At 41.0% G+C, this 19,848-nt stretch overlaps 1 pseudogene; it reads right to left on the minus strand.

Moving 5' to 3' along the window:
• Positions 1–12,092, minus strand: part of LOC143590653 (antimicrobial ginkbilobin-2-like protein) — a 34,160-nt pseudogene extending 22,068 nt beyond the window's left edge.
• Between the last annotated feature and the right edge of the window lie 7,756 nt (positions 12,093–19,848).

A 19,848-nucleotide genomic window follows, 5' to 3' on the forward strand; every position in this document is an offset into this window, starting at 1 on the left:
AGGTAATCTACTTAAAATGGTTTTCATCGTTTCTGTGATACGAGTTAGGTTCAATTAAGCTCAAAACTTAAGTGGGCAACAACTCAGAGATTATGATGCCTCCTATCTATTCTCAAGGCGTATTTGGCTTTCCCCAAGTCACCCCGAATTGACCTCGACCCGTAGTGTCTGATTAATTAGTAATTACTCTTCGATCTTAGACTCTGCTTCCCGTTCACCTTCTTGTGTCTTGATTGATAATCATTATCATTATGAACTCTAGAAATTTTTTTTTTTTTTTAATCTAACATGTATATACACAACTTCAAGTAGAAAATAACTGCAAGTCCCGAATCTGGATCACTGCAGTGTCTTGTCACGCTATCTTCACGGGAATCAGAACACTCACGGGCTCGTGTATGCTCGTGTACCACAACCCCAGCTTCGGTTTGCCCTTGAGATACCGCAGTATCCTCTTCGCACCCTTCAAATGAGATTCTATTGGGTTTGCCTGAAAGCGTGCACAAAGACAAACAGCAAACATTATATCAGGCCTAGAAGCAGTTAAGTACATTAAAGAACCTATAATAGCCCGGTATTGGGTTGGGTCCACGTCTGCATCATTGTCTGAATCAGCACCCAATTTGTGATTGACGCAGACTCGAGTATCATATGGAGTGCTGTCCTCCATCTTGAAGCGTTTGAGAACATCATGGACATACTTCGTCTGATGAATGAACATCCCGTCTTTCTTCTGATCAACCTGCAATCCTAAAAAGAAAGTTAGTTCACCCATAGCACTCATTTCAAATCTCTTCTTCATGACGGCCTCAAACTCCTGACACATGGCGACCTTTGATGCAACAAAGATAATGTCGTCCACGTAGACTTGCACCAGCAGAAAGTCGCTTCCTTTTCTCTTGAAGAACAACGTGCTATCAATCTTACCTCTTTCAAACTCATTCTCAAGCAAGTAATCTGATAAGGTTGAATACCAGGCACGAGGTGCCTGATGTAGTCCATACAGCGCTTTACTTAGCTTGTACACGTGATCGGGAAAGTCAGGGTCAGGAAAACCCGGAGGTTGCTCAACGTACACAACCTCATCGACTTTACCATTTAGGAACGCGCTCTTCACATCCAACTGAAAAACCTTCATCTCCTTATGAGCAGCAAATGCCAAAAACAGCCGAATGGCTTCCAATCTTGCCACAGGAGCAAACACCTCATTGTAATCAATCCCCTCTTGTTGATTAAAGCCTTTAACAACCAGCCTCGCCTTGTTCCTGATAACAACCCCTTTCTCATCTCTCTTACATTTGAAGACCCACTTCGTGCCAATCGCATGCACATTTCTTGGTTTTTCAACCAAATTCCATACTTCCATTTTCTTAAACTGAGCTAACTCTTCTTGCATGGCTTCGACCCACGAGCTGTCCTTAAGAGCCATTTGATAGTTCTTTGGTTAAATCTGGCTGATGAAGCAGGTGTACAAGCATTCGTTGATAATGCCCGTGTCTTTAATGCTTGTGTAAACACAGGTGTGCTCATTCACGCTTTTTCTTGTTTGTACACCGGCGGACAGATCACCTATCACATTCTCCAACGGGTGATTTTTGTGAATTCTCGTAGTCGGAACCGAACTGACATTTAGATTATCTTCCAAGTTCGAAGATAGCTCATCCATGGTTGATTGATGTTGAAAGTGAAACGGATTGATGAATTCCTCTTCAGTAGAGGCAGCAGGGGTATTGACAGCATTTGACGAGGAAGGCTGACATTCATCATACTGTGGTCGTTGCACCAAAGTGTCTTCCTCATCGCATATCATCTTCGTAGCAATTCTTTCCTCAACTTCTACAAAATCCAAATAAGGTATGTTAAAAGATTTAAAGAGTCTATCATAGTCGAAAACCCCAGAGGGTCCCGTGCTTGGTTTTGGTCATTTGTAACTTGTGATATCAGTGTTACACACCACCTCAACCTTGCTGTTCGATGTATTGAAGACCCGTCTGTTGGGAGTCCCAACAACGTATCCGACTAAGATTCCTTCGTCGGCTACTTCACCAAATTTTGAATTGGTCTTTAATATCGAACACGGGGACCCGAATGGTTCAAGACCACTCAAGTTGGGCTTTCTCCCATGCATTAGTTCATAACAGGTTTTATTTAATCTTTTAACAGTTAACACTCTATTAAGGATATAACAGGCTGTTGCAACAGCTTCAGCCCAAAACACCACAGGAAGTTGCGAATCAGCCAGCATGGTTCTGGCTCCTTCAATTAAAGTTCTGTTCTTCCTCTCAGCCACTCCATTTTGTTGCGGAGTATACGGTGCGCTGTATTGGTGTTCAATCCCCTTCTGTAGGCAGGAGATCTCTATCTGATAGTTCTTGAACTCAGTCCCATTGTCGCTCCTGATGTATTTAACTCTTTTTCCCATAATGTTCTCAACTTTGGTAATCAAATTTATTACCATCTGAACAGTTTCATCCTTCGACTTCAGGAAATATACCCACGAGTATCGAGAAAAATCATCAGTAATCACCAAGCAGTACGATGTTCCTCCTAGACTTTTTACATTCACGGGACCGAAGAGATCCATATGAAGTAATTCTAGGGTACTGACAATTGAATTGACCTTCTTGGTGTGATGGGATTTCTTGTGTTGCTTTCCTTTCTTGCATGATAAGCATTTGTCTTCGAAGTTGAAATTCTTCAAGGGAACCCCCAACACAAGCCCATTTTTGACAAGGTAGTTCATCTTACGAAGATGAATGTGCCCCATTCTCCTATGCCATAATTCGGACTCTGATTCAGTCGCTTTCGACAAAAGACACGATTCTTCAGTGGCCATTTCAGTAGACCTCATATCCATGATATACGTATTCTTCACTCTTGGAGCCTTCATAACAATCCAGTCCTCTGGTATCTTAAAACCAGGATACAACACTATCGCCTCATTCTTCGTGAAATGCACGGTATAATCCTTGTCACAGATCTGCGAAACACTCAGCAGATTGTGCTTCAATTCTTCAACAAAGTTAACTTTCTCTAGCGTCATCTTCCCGTTAGTCACAATCCCAATTCCTGTGATCTTTCCACCGCTCTCTCCTGCGAAACTCACTCTACCACCTTGAACAGGTTTCCAGTCTTGTAACAATTTCTTGTTACCCGTCATGTGCCGGGAACAGCCGCTATCCACAACCCATTGATTGTTGGCAGCCCTGTTCAACTGTTCCTGCACGATTAAAGCAGAGAGTTAAAATCTGGGGACCCAAGACCGATTGGTCTTGGGTCGATACATCCCGTACCTTGGCTATCCAAAGTTAGTATCATAATCATTTCTGTGAGTCCTAACAGGATACCTTCTTGTGGATTGTCTATGAGGCCATCCAAACCGTCTTGAATTAAATGAATTATTAGTTATGGTTTGGGTGTTACCAGTGAAAAACTGAGATATATTTCTTTGAAAACCTGGATTAGTCCATTTTCTGAAATTCGATGGGTTTTCAGTTTTATCATTAAATTGACTACTGTTAGCTCTTTTCTCAGTTTTTAAAGGCCTCACACCTCTGAATTTTTGCTTCAGAGGGCAATCAGCAACAAGATGTCCTTGTTGATTACATCTAAAACAACACCTGTTTTCAACTTTCTTATCAAAAGTTGTCTTAGATGTTGAGGCTGTATTACTGCCCGTTTGTCTCACATATGGTGGGACATACGGGTTTAGTGGAGACTTCTTTTCAGATGTTTTCTTTTTCTCTCCACTCTTTGGTAACACTTCCTCTTGATTTGTCTCACTCGACTCAGAGGATTTGTCCGAGTTAGATGAGACAGGACTCGGAGCAGAAATCTTAACACTTGCAACAGGCTTACTCACTTCTGGTTCTTTAGCGGTAACTTGAACTGGAACTGTCTGACATAGTCAACATCGACAGATTTCTGATTACTAGGGTTAAAAGTGTAATTATGATTGAAAGGTGGTGGAACTTCATGATAACCAATTCCTCCCCTTTTTGGGGAACCTTGATCACTAACGAGGTGATCAAGTATAGCGGAGGAATTTCTGAATTGCTCCAGTTTCCTGTTAAGTTCCACCACTTTTACCTGGTGATCAGCTATCTGTTTTTCTCTTTCAGCTATTAGTTTGGTTTTTTCTTCTAGAACCTCATAGCTAAGATCAATCATTTTAATTTTTTCAGCAAGCTTTGCTTTAAGACTTTTAATATCTGTTTCACTAGCTTTAATTTTTACTTTGTAACTATTTTCTCTAGCTTTAGTGAAATGATGATCTTCTTTTAAAGTTTTATATTGCGCATCCAAACTAACAAACTGATCAGTTAGAGTTGTCAGTTGTTCAGACAGATGTTCACACTTAGTACAAGGAAGTTCGGTACTTACCTCGGAGAGCTGGTCTGCTGCATCTGCCATGTACGCTTCATTTTCGCCAGTTCCTTTCTCACTATCTGCATTTTCGATGTTTGCCAAGTTGGCCTGTTCAAATACTTCTTCAACATGCAGATTCCAGTTGTACTCTTCGTTCTGTCTGGAAATCATGGCTCTATAGTCATTACCACTACCACTTTGCTGTGTAGATCTGTTCTGACTGCGTTCTACACGTTCATTCTTGCATTCTTTTGCAAAGTGGCCATTCTGCTGACAGTTGTAGCAGCGAACCTTCGTCTTATCAAACCCTGGCCTCTCACCGACAAACTTCCTGCCAGTCTTCTTCATGAACCTCTTTACCCTTCTCACTATCATGGTCATCTGCCACTGCAAATCCATCTCCTCCAGATCATCAGCGTCGATCTGGTCATAGTCTTCATCCAAAACTGCAGGATCAACGATCTTACCCTGAATGTAGTTCTCATACGAAGCAATAAAAGATGCATAGAGAGCAAACTGCTGTTCAGCAGATTTGACACTCATGGGCATCTTCGAGTAGTTGTTGTTTGAAACACTTGGGGAATAACTACTCTTGGTCGCTTGAGGTTGAGAAGCATTTGACCCTCCAGCTACATAGCACACATCACCGTTCATGTTGAGAGATACATGTCCCTCATGTGTTGAGCTCGCGCCTGACTCTCCCTTAGAGTAATAAGCAGATGATTCAGTTTTCGAACTTGATCCTGAGTTAACCTTTGCCCCATACATACCCGGATCTTGAACCTGATCGGTAGGTGTCTCCTTTTATACCATGTTCAGTTCAAACGTTCTTAGCTTGTTAACTGCTATCTCAAGGTCATAGTCAGCAAAGTCTTTATCTTCTCTCATCAACACTGTATACATCTCCCAATTTGGTGGGAGAGCATCAAGAAGCTTCTCAACAATCTCATCTTCTTTGTATTGCAATTGAATAGTTGCTGAGTTCAGTCATCAGATGATAATATCTAGTGATGATATCATCAAGTGATTCATTTTTCAGATACTTGAAGACCGAGAATTGGGTTTTTAGAAGTTTAATCTTCGAAGCACGTATTCCCACATTGCCCTCAAAACGGTTTTCAAGAGCTTCCCAAAGTTCTCTAGCAGTCTTATACTTTCTGAAAGTGTGCAAAATCTCTTGTGGAAGAGCCATTGTAATTGCTGCATGAGCTTTGCTTTCGGCTTCATACATTTTCTTCTCTTCATCTTCCATCTCTTTGTACTTCTTGATCTGATCACGACCTTCATACTCAGTAGTAGGTGGAATGTAACCATCTTGTATACACACCCACATCTTGGCATCTTGATACTTGACATATTGTTCAAAACGATCTTTCCACGCTACATAATCCGTTTTCTTAAGCATCTTGGGTGCCTTTGTAGTCTTTACCAGTTCAGTAATGTTTATCGAAGACATCTTTCTCAAAACTCAAAGAAATCCGAAAATCAAAAATTTTATTTTCAAACAGCTCTGTAGGCGAAGTTGTGGATAACTTCGCTTAAAGTTTAACTTCGCGTGAATTTGTAACGTCGCTCACTTTCTTAAATTCGCCGGATTGGCGAAGTTGAGAATAACTTCGCTTAAGTTGGGCGAACTTGGAAGGTAGGCGAAGTTGTAGGTAACTTCGCTTGAGGTAAGCGAACTTGAAAAGGTAGGCGAAGTTGTGGATAACTTCGCTTAACCTTATATCTTCGCCGAAACCCTAGTAACAGTGACGGCAACTTCGCCTGATGAACACGAAGTTTCTGCAGATTAGATTTCTGGGTTTTTCGAGGTTTGTGAAGGTGTTATGGGTTGTTTAAGCTTGTAGGAGATGAGTATGACACAAAAACTCAGAAAACTCGTCCCGCGAATAGTCGAACAGAACGATTTCTATACCCGCGTGATAATCCCGAACCACACAATCGAGCAAATGCTCTGATACCAATTGTAGGTTCCCAGCCGGATCTACACGAGATATCGCGTACTACGCAGGTGCGGAATCCCTACGTAAGACGTTACGAGTATAGAAAACAATACGGTTAACACACGATAATCAAACACGTTGTATACCAACCTTAAACACGTGATACGAAGATCACTTGATTACAGACTCTCTCTGACTCGAATACACGAAAACTCGTAAACTGTTAACTAATCTATATCGAATAAGCCGTAAACAAAACCTTATATAATCACGACAACTTCGCCTGGCATGTTCAGGCGAAGTTGTCACTAACTTCGCTTGTCTAACAAGTTCGCCCATATCAGCGAACTTGTTAGCAACTTCGCTTATACAAAACATAAAACATTACAAACACGATTACAGACACTAGACACTGAACTACTGACATCATGCACCAACAATTTCTAATCCGTTTAAAGGTGTGTAGGATAATCGAATCGATTGTTCATGTTCATTAACGTTTATCATCGGTCGATTCGACCCGTTTCACGTCCTCGTTTTTTGAACCCTTAACAACCGATTTTCAAACGTATCTTTACGTGTTCTTAATCAAATTAATCGTATAGATCATCTTAAAACCTGGTTTTCCGAAATCCGTAAGCTCAAAATTGACCAAATCACGTCGTTCGATAAACCTAACTGATGCCGTTTCATATTCGGCGAAGTTACAGTTTAGGCGAAGTTATCTGTAACTTCGCCTGATAATTATTTTTGAAACAGTTTATGAGGCAATGTTGTGGTTAGGCGAAGTTACCATTAACTTCGCATGGACCTTTTTACTTAACAGTTAACAGATGAAGTTAAAGTTGAAGCGAAGTTGTTTCCCAACTTCGCCCCACCTTTAACTTCGCCTATACAAAATATATCACAACTTCGCTCATGGTAGCAGTCGAACTTGTGATTTGCGTTGACGTGTATCTAACTTAGTCTGTTTGATGCATATATGGCTGCTGTAGGTGGTGCAGGCGGAGATGACGGTGGTGATAACCAGAGACAGTTCTTCCCGGGTCACAACATGTATATAACATTAGACCCGGAGGCGAGCGGAGTTGATGATTTCCGCGAAATCATCACATTCTTACTATGCTCGCGTATATTCCACGCGATTACGACAACACTGCCAATATCCTTACCAAACATTGAGGATTTTTGGCAGACCGTGGAATATGACTGTAGGGTCGAGCCCCCGGTGATGCGCGCAACAGTCAACAATCACATTGTTCAGTTCTCATCTGAACAGATCCGGGCGGCATTACGTTTTGGAGATGAGACGAGGGATGACCCGACAGATTTTGTGGCTCCTTTCCGTGATGGAGCATTTCTAAGGATGGGATACTCTGGTCCCTTGGGAGATACCCAGAGAAGGAAGGGGTTCTTACTTGACCAGTGGCGCTTTCTCATGCATGTCATGATTGTATGCATGTCAGGGAGAAAGGCGGGCACTTATGGCATGGGCGCGACCATGCAGTCGGCGATGACTGCTCTGACTTATAATAAGCGTTACAGCTTTAGTCAGATGGTCTTCTACGAGATCGATCGACAAAGAAGAGCGGTGGCGCGTGAGAGATTTATCATGTATCCAAGATTTCTCCAAATGATCTTGAATCATGTTGCTCCAACGCTACCTCAGCGCCGACCAATCCGATACGTAGAAAGTGTGAGCAAAAGGATCTTTGCCCAATGCAGATCCTCCAGTGCGAGGAGCAAACCTGAGCTCCGTCCTCGACATACTCCACTATTCGGGTACTTGATCCACCCGGGGTATGTGCCTGCTCGAGGGGACGAGTTTCGGGACCTGGCACCACAACAGGCAGTAGCACCTCAAGCTATACCTGCTGCTCCTGTTGTGTCACCGGAGGAGAACGTTGACCTTGACGCAGAGTTTGGCGGTCAAGGATTTTTTGACATGGAGAAGGTTGATCCAGAGGAGATTGTGCAAGTCTCTGTTGCACATGTTTCGGGTGTGAATGTTACTAGGGCAGCTACAACGGTGGCTGGCTCAGATTCTGATGATGAAGTGGCCGAAGCAAGACGGATTTTGGTAACACATGAACGGACTCATGGGAAAAGGAAGAGAACTGATGATGATAGCGAGTCCGACTATGAAGAAGAAGTTCAACAGTTGATTCGCAGATCAAGAAGGGAACGGGCAGGTGCAGGATCGGGAGCTGGTGAGAGCTCGAGGGTGGTACTTTTCACCCCACCCGCACTGTCCGGTATGACAATGGTTCCCTCAACATTACAAGTTACGAGGCCAAGCGCCACGGATGTTCCCGTGGTGGCTACCTCATCTGTCTTTGGCCTCCCACCAACTACTTTCCAACTTTCGGCTCTGGAAATCATATCGTTGCCACCTCCAACTCTTACTCCAACGGAGTTCGTGGCACATTTTATTGAGTCGACGGTTGTGGCCACTGCAGGGTTATCGGTGACGATACCACCTGCGGTTACGTCTTTGCCTACTTCTGAGGTCCCGGTTACATCGGAAATCCCTCCTCAGTACACTCAAGATATATCACATCTGAGGTTTGATTTCGATGCAACCTTATCAGATTCAGAACGAATAGCAACACTTGAACGGGTCGTGGCAGAACAGTCAAGGATTAATCTTATCTAGACCCAGGCTATTCAACGCCTAGTTACAGAGAATCAGATGCAGTCGTCCCTGCTGGTAGAACATGGAAAAATCATAGATGCTTTGAAGGAGTTCTTGGCATCTCAGAGGGAGACGAGCTGTAAAGGCGATGAGTTGAGGACGAAGAAGCGCAATGATAGAGACGATGATCCCAATGCATCGAAAGGTGCAGGTGGTGAGTTGCCAAGAACTGTACAAGCTCTTGGGACTTCCACAACTCAGGGGGAGTCGACAACTGCAGCTGGTGGTGATGATGTGGTGGTAGTGGAGGTTGAGGAGATGGATGATGAGTTCATAGGTGATGATGATGTATTACCGGTTGAAGAAATAGAGAAGATTGGAGAAGAGATTGTTATTGATGATGATATAGAAGAGGGAGAGATAGTAGAAGAAAATGTAGAGCATGAGATTCTGGAAGTAGATGACGCAGATATGAGTCAAGAGATTGGGAATGATGAGACTGAATGGGAAGAGCAGCCTAGATGGAAAGAAGGCTATGCTCAGTGGTTCGTCAAAACGAAGAAACCATCGGTCCCTACAATGTTTAAGAAGAGTTACAACATTAGAGGTTATGCTGAAGCGAGAAAGGGGATTATTTGCTAGATATATGATGAGCAGTTGAGGCTCTTTGTGATTAAGAGAATGTTTAAGAAGAGTTACAACATTAGAGGCTATGCTGAAGCGAGAAAGGGGGTTATTTGCTGGATATATGATGAGCAGTTGAGGCTCTTTGTGATTAAGAGATATGATGGCGTTCAGTACTTCAAAAGAATGTTGAGATCGTTGAACACATTGCCAGAATGTGAAGTGAAAGACTTAGCCAGATTGGGATTGATAAATCGAAGTGATGATAATATGGCTAGAGTCATCGGGAAGATAGTATGGAAGGAGAGTATAAAGGAAAAGAAGTTTGAGCTGCTGAAACCACAGAAGGGAAAACTTATCGAAGATAAAGATAGAGGGTTGAGAGCAGATGGCAAGCCTTGGATGATTATAAAGTATAAACCGATCCGGTGTTTGAAAGAAGTGCCGATGAAACAAATGCCCAAGGATGTGCTCAAAGAGTTGAAGTGGTGGTATGTAGATTGTGAGACAGCTGAAGCAGTGATAGAAGACGAAGATGAACAAGAGCTGCTGAGAGTCTATGATCCGATGCATCTAGTGAACCTGTCTCGAGCTGATCTGCAGGTGCTGAATAAGAAGAAAATCTTTTATATTCCTGCTTGGAAAGACGAAGCGGGGAAATATCAAAGAGTTGTTTCGGTATGTGTACGAGAAGGAGTGAATGCTTAAAGATGAAGATTCAAGATTGTTGAAGATTACAAGACACGTGCTTGAAGATAAAGAGATGAAGCTACTGCCAAGGGGGAGTCTGTTGGTGCATGATGTCAGTAGTTCAGTGTCAAGTGTCTGTAATCGAGTTTGTTAGATTTGTGTTTTTGTATGTAAGCGAAGTTAGCTCACAAGTTCGCTGATACAGGCGAACTTGTGAACTAAACGAAGTTAGGGACAACTTCGCCTGAACATGCCAGGCGAAGTTGTCGTGATATATATTGATTAGGTTACGGCTTAATCAATAAGAAGTTTAATTATTCGAGTTTACGAGTCAGAGAGTCCTGTAATCAGTGATCATCGTATCACGTGTTTAAGGTTTCAATATAACGAGTATTTGTTTATTGTAACGTGTGTTCGATCGTGTTAACTCGTATCATCTTCTACGCTCGTAACGTCTTACGTAGGGATTCCGCACCTACGTAGAACGAGATATCTCGTGTAGATCCGGTTGGGAACCTACAAAGCTCTTTAGGCACCTTTAGACACCAATTATTCCACTAAAAATGACTTGGCACTGCCACCTTGTATGTGAATAAACAAGCTAAGAGTGTCCTTGTCTTCCAAGGCTACACAGGTGCTTCGAAGGGTCTGTTGGGCACCTCTAGAGCCTTGGCAGACAAGACATTCTCTTGGCCCGTTTATTAACCTTCGAGCCAATATATGGAAGTGATGAAACACGAGGGTTTCTTTAACTTAATATTCATTTCCCTAGTGCTTAATCCGAATATGGTTTCCTCCCTTAACTTAATTTATTACTATTTATAATAAATAAAAAAACTATGGACAAACCACAAAGTTTGTATAATAGCAAGTTACCTGAGGTAACACTAGTTGTTCCAGGTGGAGATTGATTATCAGCTGGCACATTCGACGGGGCGACCCCGACCATATATACGCCTAGATTCTTGTACGGATCCGAAACGTTAAAATACCACATGCTGCAACCGGTCCCAAGAATCTCCCATCCAGTTCTATTCCCCACATACGATCTATGCGCCTGTAATCTATCCTCCAGACAATTTTGACAACTCAACTTACTCAAATCTCTTCCGCACTGAGCCAAGCCATACCTTTTCCCATCCACCCCAACATCTACTTCAGCGGCTTGATACATTAACGGTTGATAAGGAACCGTGGCTGCTAAACCTTGCATCATCGAAAACCCTTTTGAAAACACTGATGAGTCATCCAATCCTTCGTTTCCAAATGAAGAGGCTAAGGAGTTGCTCCATACTCCAACTATATTCTTGTTGGAGATTGTTGTGGTGCAGAAACTTTGTATCGATTCTAGTTCCGGGGATCCAAGGCATTCGTCAAACAAACCCGAGCCCATGGATGAGTTTAAACACTTGGCACAAACATCTGAAGATATAGTAGCTTTACACTGAGAAACACCATAGACTTGGTCTGAGTTATTCCCTACACTTGAATAATAATATCCATCATGAAGAGGGGTATTTTTGGTAAGTAAATCCATAAGGAGTTTTTGTTTTTTTGGAAGGTGGTTGTACTTGTACTTGTGTTTGAGCATTGGCCATGGCTAGAACATGGCATGAGCAAGAACAGTAATGTCAATAACATTATCAGCATGTTTTAAGTGTTTGATTGTGTCTCTAAGATGTATTACAAATGAATACTTCAAAAAACAATTTCCACTGCTTTTATAAATCTACAAGTTTTAGTCAAAGGGAATACAAAATCATTAATAATTAAGTAAACGGAATAAAAAAGAATTAATAATTATGTAATTGCAGCATCCACTACTTGATCAATTCCTTGTACTAGCCAAATCATTAAGGGAAAATGACTAAAATAGCCATTCTGACCGCTCACGTTCCAAGACTAGCCATCTTTTCTCAAAATTAACCAAAACGGCGGGCCCGACTATAGTTAAAAAGTTATGATGGTTTTTGACTGTTTTCGAGGAGATATATGTAATATGGACATCCAAAAACAGGCGGCCCGAAGGTATTTCAAAGTGCTTCCGTTGGACCGACGGTTTAGGTTGTGATGCCACCGATTTAGTTTGTGAGGACGTCGGTTTAGTTTGTGTCAATACCACTTTAGTTTGTGAGGCTGCCCGTTTAGATTATGAGGGTGACGAATTAAGACGAATTTTGACTAAAATGATAAACAGTCGGCCCGGTGGAAGCACTTTGAAAAACTGTTTTGTTTTCTCGGATGTCCATATATCTCACCGGAAACAGTCAAAACCCGTTGGAATTTTTTAACTTTAGTCGGACACGCTTTTTTATTAGGACGGGTAACTCTATTGTAATGATTCTAATTTTCGGCGGATAGCAGTCGAACCGACAGATTTTGGATAAAGAGGGGTTTTGTCATGGAATCGGAGTGGTTAAAATGGTCATTTTGGTCATTTTCCCATTGTTTAGTCAGCTGAATTAAAACTTGCATCATGTGCTTAATGATACATTCGTAGTTGTGCCAGATTATAAAAATAGTATAAAGGTATTAGTGGGTGATGATTCATTATTTTATGCAAAGTCTTCTTCCTCTCTAAAGTAAACTACGTTGATATATATATATATATATATATATATATATATATATACATTCTTATTACTAAAGGCTAAAACATGTTTATTATGTGAAGGGACAAAAACATGATGCATATTGATGGTGCCATTAGAACTAAGGAGGTCTAAACATAAGAAGACTAAGTTTGGTCAGTAGATTATATTATACTGCATGTTTACATATGATTTATAGTATAGTATATTAATGAACTAGAGTATTTTATAATGACGCTGGGTAACCAAGTCCATCGTCTCCTGTTCTGGGATAACCTGCCGTCCGAAGGCCCACTGCAATAAACCCGGTCGAGATTAGATTTGAACTTGAGACTTTGCGGGATCCATCCCAAATCTTCACATCCCTCCTATGCCCGTTGAGAAGATGTTATTAAGTTTTTATGACAAAACTTGGGTTTTATGGATTTCTTGAAGAGTGATTGTCTACAATAAAGAAACAAAATGTGGCATGTACATCTACAATTTCTATACAATATGTAGAGTTGTTGTAAGTTGGTTTCATGTATGTGTTGAACGAATTCGATTTCTTTTTCGTGGAATAAGCATAGGTAACTATACTTGTAGTAGGTATACTCATACATACAGTTACTGAGAGATTATTTATCCTGTGAAGCCTCTGTAAACGATATTTTTAGTTTCGTTTTCTTTGTTTTGGTTTTTAGGAACAGTCAAAACTTTCACCGTATTAGAGATGTTCTTAGGAGTAACGTCTCAATATTTAAAACGTTTTTTATTCATTGTATCATGGGTTATTTAGAAGTTCACTTTTAAATTATTGTTTTGAGATGCTTGGAAAAGTTTTACAGCACAAATATTTGGTGTATATAAAGAATAAACAAAAGCTTAGAAACCATGTATGTATACATATGAAAAGAAGACAAGTCGAGGGTCAAATGAGTCTATTTTCTAAATAGTTCTTTAAGAGTTAGCGTAACTGCAATGGAGCGACTTTCTGGGTGATAATGGGCTACTTTCAGAAATAACCCACTCCCCCCTCCCTGGTTGACAAGTGGGCGATAAGGATTAAGTGGGGGTGTATTTGCCGTATGTGTGTGTTAGACCCAACGCTATGGGGCGCGTTTGGTGGGTTTTTTTGGGCGCCGTGGGGCGCGGTCCAACAAAGGGCGCCGAAGGTTGGGTGGTTCCAATGGCTGGCGCGGTTTTGAAAATTTGTTTTGGGCCTACTTTTGTGGTTTGAGCTTGTTTATATTTATTTCTTTGTATTTGGGCTTGGGTTTTGGGTATGCATGTAAACCGAGAACACTTATGTGTTCTCGGTGGGCTTGGTGTTGTTTGGGCCGGCCACTGATTGTTATCCCTATATATAGAGGTGTGATGTATAGGGTTATGGTTGTTCATTCTCATTATTGTCAAGTATTGTAAGTGCTTAAGCACCTGATGTATTCTAATATATACGTGTGTTTTGAAGCAATTCCGCGCTGGTTTACTTGTTACTATTCGTGTTCTTGAATCACCGAGGATTGGTATTCCGCACCAATACTCGTTTGGTTGATATCATATTGTAGTGATCCAGATCCGGGACTTACAATTGGTATCAGAGCCTTTGACGAATTCAGGCTTGTTATTGTGATATCAACGGATTCAAGATATCAAGTTTGGGTAGTTCTTATTGATTCCGGCGAAAGTGTGATCGGAGAAGAGGAAGTCTTATTTTTGGTTTGGATTGGATTCAATCTGGAAACAAATCAAATTCCCTATTTTTCGAAAGTTTGTTACATCAAAATCTGGAAGGTTTAGGGATCTCGGCCAAAATCATCTTCTTGCTAAGTATAGTTTTCGGCTGTTCTTAGTTCTCGGCTGCTCTTAGTTCTCGGCTTCACCCTGTTCTCGGCTAGCACTGTGTTCTGTCAAGATCAGTTTTCGGCCAAAGAGTGTTCTCGGTCTTTTGATCTGGTCAACATACCTAGTTTTCGGTCAAACAGCTTATCCATACTTTGAGTTCTCGGTCAAAGGTGGTTTTCGGTCAAAGAACTGGTCAACGTTGGTGTTTTCGGTCAACATTTGTTTTCGGTCAAAGAATTAATCAACCTTCTTGGTTCTTGGTTTACGTATCTCAGTGTATTCAACCCAGACTGTTTGTTTGGGCTTTGCTTTCTTGGACTTATTAATTGGACCTAAAGTAAATCAGTAACAGTTTTGATACGGCCCAGTTAACAAATGGCAGCAACTCAACCAACTCGTCACTTCACAATGAACTTGATTCAATCATGGGTACTGCTACACGTGTACCTCGTTTATTATCTCCTGAAGGGTTCAATAATTTCGTTTTAAACACTATGCCAAGATGAAAGACTCTAAAATTTGGAAAACCATCGTGAGAGGACCTCAAGTAATCACTTACCAAAGGGATGGATCAACTGAGGTCCTTATAAAGCCAGTTGCTCAATATGATGATGCTGATTTTGAAAAGTCCAAGAAGATGAGAAAGCTCTTTCAACTATCACTATGGCACTCACGCCCGATATTGCACTTCAGTTTAGAGAACTCCGATCGGCTAAAGAGTTGTGGGCCGCACTGATAGAAGTTTATGAGGGAAATGAGGATATGAAAAGAAGTCGTCAAGATCTACTGCGTCAGAAGTTTAATATGTTTAATCACGTTCTGGGAGAGACACTGGAATCTCAGCTTCAAAGGTTCATATCCCTTGCAACTGAAATGAGAACTGTTGGAATCTTTCTACAAACTTCAGAGATTAACAACAAGTTGGTGAACTCTCTTCCAAAGAATTGGGACATGCATGTTTCCGTCATTAAAAAGACCAAAGACCTTAACAGAATGAGTATGACTGAGATGATTGCAACTATTAAGGCCTGCGATATGGATGATAAACAGCGGGCAATAAATTATGCTAGCTCTTATAGCACTGCTGGATATAATGTTACTTCTAACAGTGCTCTCATGTCTCAAGATAGTTTCTAACTATTTAAGCCCTCTCAACTACCACCTGGAAACTTTCAGATGTTCTTGTCCACCCTCGGTCAATCATCGTCATCAAATTCACCTAATCCAGCTCCAGTATTTTTTACCAAATCCGGTCAGTCAGTTAGTGATTCTGGAAAAACCACTTCCAGTGTAAACTCCAGCCAGATTCCTACTATACCTAAAGAAACTCAAGAAAATATTGCATTAATGGCAGGATTTATGAATTGTTACCATACGTTTCTGGCCGGAGACTTGGTCCAACCCATGGCTGCTATTGAATTTGATCAGATCCATCCTGATGATGTTGAAGAAATGGACATCGCGTGGCAAATTGCCATGGTGGTTTTCCGTGCTAAGAAGTTTACTAAAAGGACGGGTAGAAATAACTAGAACATGCCAAATAATCAAAAAGTGGGTTTTAACAAGGAGACTCTCAGGTGTTACAACTGTCATGAGCCGGGTCATTTTGCTCATGAATGCACCAATCCGGCTAAAGAGGGGAATACGGAAAGGGCCTTGGTTCCAGCTGGAAATGCTCGGGGTGAAGCTGGTGGTAGTTCAGGTAATGGGAAAGAGGTATGGTTGCTCAAACGTTCTCATGGGAAGGGCAGATGGCTGCGCTGAACATTGGAAATCAAACTGCTAATTTCGCAACAGTTGAAGAATCTGAAGAGGAAAACACTGCTGAGGAGAAGGTTAAGGAGCTCCAGTTTGCATACATGGCATTCACTTCTCCGGATTCATCTGAGGTACGTTTTCAACCATGTTCTTTGAATTGTGGTGAGAAAATAGAAATGTATAAACTTCATAATGACAGTCTAAGTAGAGATATGGAAAGAATAAAATCAGAGAGTTTTAAACTTAAGAAAAATGAAAAGGGATTTCTAGACAAAATAGAATCTCTTAACAAAGACATTAAAAAACTTAAGTCTGATTTTAGTATAAAAAGTTGTCATCACCTTGATGCCAAACAAGAAATCGTTGAATTAACTGCTAAACTGGAAGCCTCCAAGCTAGAAATCTTGAATATCACTAGCAAGTTTGAAAAGGCTGAACTTGATTTTAAAAAATTTGATAGTTCCAGTAAAGTAGTTGATTCAATGATTGAAAATCAACTGTGGTGGAAAGAAAATGAAGGTGAAGGCATAGGATATAGTCAGGTTCCTCCACCATATAATCACAATTATGTTCCTACTCCTGTTACCAAAGAACAGGAAGAAAAAATAAAGGGTATGAAGTATGGTAAACCAGACAAAGGTGATGGAACCGGCTCTACTGATGCTGGTTCTTCTAATTTAAAGATGAACGATTTTAATGTCTCTACTTCATGTGCAGAAAGAGTTATTGTGAAGGAATGGACTAATGAGGATGACGACCCGTGTTTTGATTTTGATAATAATGATGTTTCTTTAGAACTTCCTGTTTTGAATTCTGTTATTCCGACTGTTTGTGTGGGCTCTGTTTTAAAGAGCAAGGATTCTTGTGTGGTTGATTCGGTTGAAACTTTAAATTCTAATAATGTGATTTCTAATAAAAACAAAATTTCAAAAAATTCAAAAACATCAGAAAAATATGTTGCACCTAAGTTTGTCAAGGAGGGATGCTCCAATGACAACCAAGGTGATAAGTTCAAAAGGCAAAATGTGAATTCTCGCAAATCTAAACAAACTGGTCCACACAACCAGTCCAGACAAGGAGCTGCCCAGAGTGAATTTTTCATAAAACGCCAGACATGTTTTAACTGTGGCACTCTTGGTCATATTGCCAGAAATTGTCCACATCGTCCGTACATTCCATACTACGGTTTTATCAAAGGAATATGCCGTATGTGCCTCATGATACATATAGGCAAGGGTTTAGACATTATTCGGCTAGTTCCTTTGACAATGATTGGAATCGAAACAAATCTGGCAGGTTTAGTCCTCATCAGACCAAACCCAACATGATCAAAAGAAGGGTTAGTAAAGGTGTTTCAAGATCAAAATCACATATAAACACTAACACTAGACCTAAACAGGAGAAGAAAACGGTTTCATCTAATAAGTCTCCGTCTCAGGCACCGGAGATCATGACAACCATTCGTACTTATAATTCCAAATCTTTTAGACATAAATGGTTGCCTAAATCCCCGGCGAAAGCATCTAATCATTCTATTTTTGATTATCAAAAGGATATGACATGGCAGTCTGTGACAAAAGTTGATGAGTCAGGGTCACCCAGTGTAAGTATGGACTGGGTACCAAAAACTAACTAATCCCTCGTTTTGTGCAGGGACAGCTATGGAGGAATATCATCAGACCTTGGTATGTTGATAGTGGCTGTTCCAGGCACATGACAGGAGACATCACCCAACTACACAACATTCAAACATTTAATGGTGGGTATATGTCCTTTGCGGGAGGAGAGAAATGAAAAATCACTCAAAAGGGTACTGTAAGTAACGGTGTGTTAAAATTTGAAAATGTTAATTTTGTTCCAGAATTGAAGCACAGTCTTTTATGTGTGTCGCAAATCTGTGACAAAGATTTTTCAACTCATTTTACTAAAAAGGAGTGCTTAATTCTGAAATTGGGTATAATCATACCAGAAGAATGGATTCTTGTTCGATCACAACGAAAAGATAATGCTTACGTGATCGACATGAACCAAAATGTTCCCGACGAAATTACATGCTTGTTTTCAAAAGTGTCGGAACATAATGCGATGCTTTGGCATCGTCGGCTTGGTCATGCTAATATTAAAAATCTAAATCGTCTTGTTTAAAACAATTTAGTGCGTGGTTTACCTATCAAAGATTTTGTGACTGTTGAAAAATGTGTGGCTTGCGATTTGGGAAAACATCATCGAAAATCTCATAAGCCTAAGTTAATTAATACCATCTCATCAGTCTTTCAGTTACTTCATATGGACCTCTTTGGGCCGGTTCATGTGTTAAGCTTGTCTCGCAGCTCTTATTGTCTAGTTATTACTGATGACTACTCACGTTTTACATGGGTATTTTTCTTGTCAAATAAGGGCGAAACTGCAGATCTGATCAAGAAATTTGTGGTATTAATGGAGAATCAACTGAACCTAAAGCTGAAAGGAATCAGGTGTGACAATTGGACGGAATTCAAGAATGCAGTTCTGAATCATTTTTACTCAGAAAAGGGGGTGCTTCGTCAGTACAGTGCTCCGCGGACGCCTCAACAAAATGGTGTCGCTGAAAGAAGAAACAGAACTTTCATCGAAGCAGCAAGAACGATGTTATGTGACTCTAAATTGCCACTGTTTTTCTGGGCTGAAGCCATTAATACGGCTTGTTACGTTCAGAACCGGGTGATAATCAACAAGTCAAAGATGAAGACTCCGTATGAGATTGTTTATAGTCATCAACCCACTGTCGCACATTTCAGAGCTTTCGGGTGTCCATGCACATTGCTGAATCTAGAAACCACTCCAAAGTTTGGGGCCGCAGCAGATGAGTGTTATTTCGTTGGATATGCCGGTAATACAGCCTACAGGATTTACAACAAGTCTACCAAACAGATTATAGAGTCCTTTGAAGTTCGTTGGTTAGAAGAAAATGAAACTGATGCCCGTGTTGGTCCTGATTGGCTATTCGACTACAATGAATTCTTCAAGCCTTTTAATGTGGTTCCAGTCATCATCACCGACTCTCAAGGTGGTTCCACAGTGGAGATCACTCAAGACAACTCTCAATCATCATATTTCTCCGTCACTGGATGATGAGGTTATTGAGATGACTAGTGTTGCAACCACAACCGACAATCAGCCTATCCAATCTTCAGAGACCGATCATTCACAACAAATCTCGTCTGAGAATACTGCAAACGTTGAGGGGGAGAGTTCCGTTCGTCAGATATTCGGGAGCACATTGTTTCCCGACGCCATTCCAGATGAATACGTTGCCAGCACCTCGTACTCTCACAGTACAGCAACGTCTGGATGGAAAAACCCCCTTACTGACTCCGGGGAGAACGTAACAAATCTTCAACCTAATTGTGATGTTTCTGATCATTCATTTCCT

The sequence above is a fragment of the Bidens hawaiensis genome, unplaced genomic scaffold (assembly GCF_021521415.1).
Source record: "Bidens hawaiensis isolate Kalapana, Puna unplaced genomic scaffold, B.hawaiensis_p1.1 tig00038709_1, whole genome shotgun sequence".
Lineage (NCBI taxonomy): Eukaryota > Viridiplantae > Streptophyta > Magnoliopsida > Asterales > Asteraceae > Bidens > Bidens hawaiensis.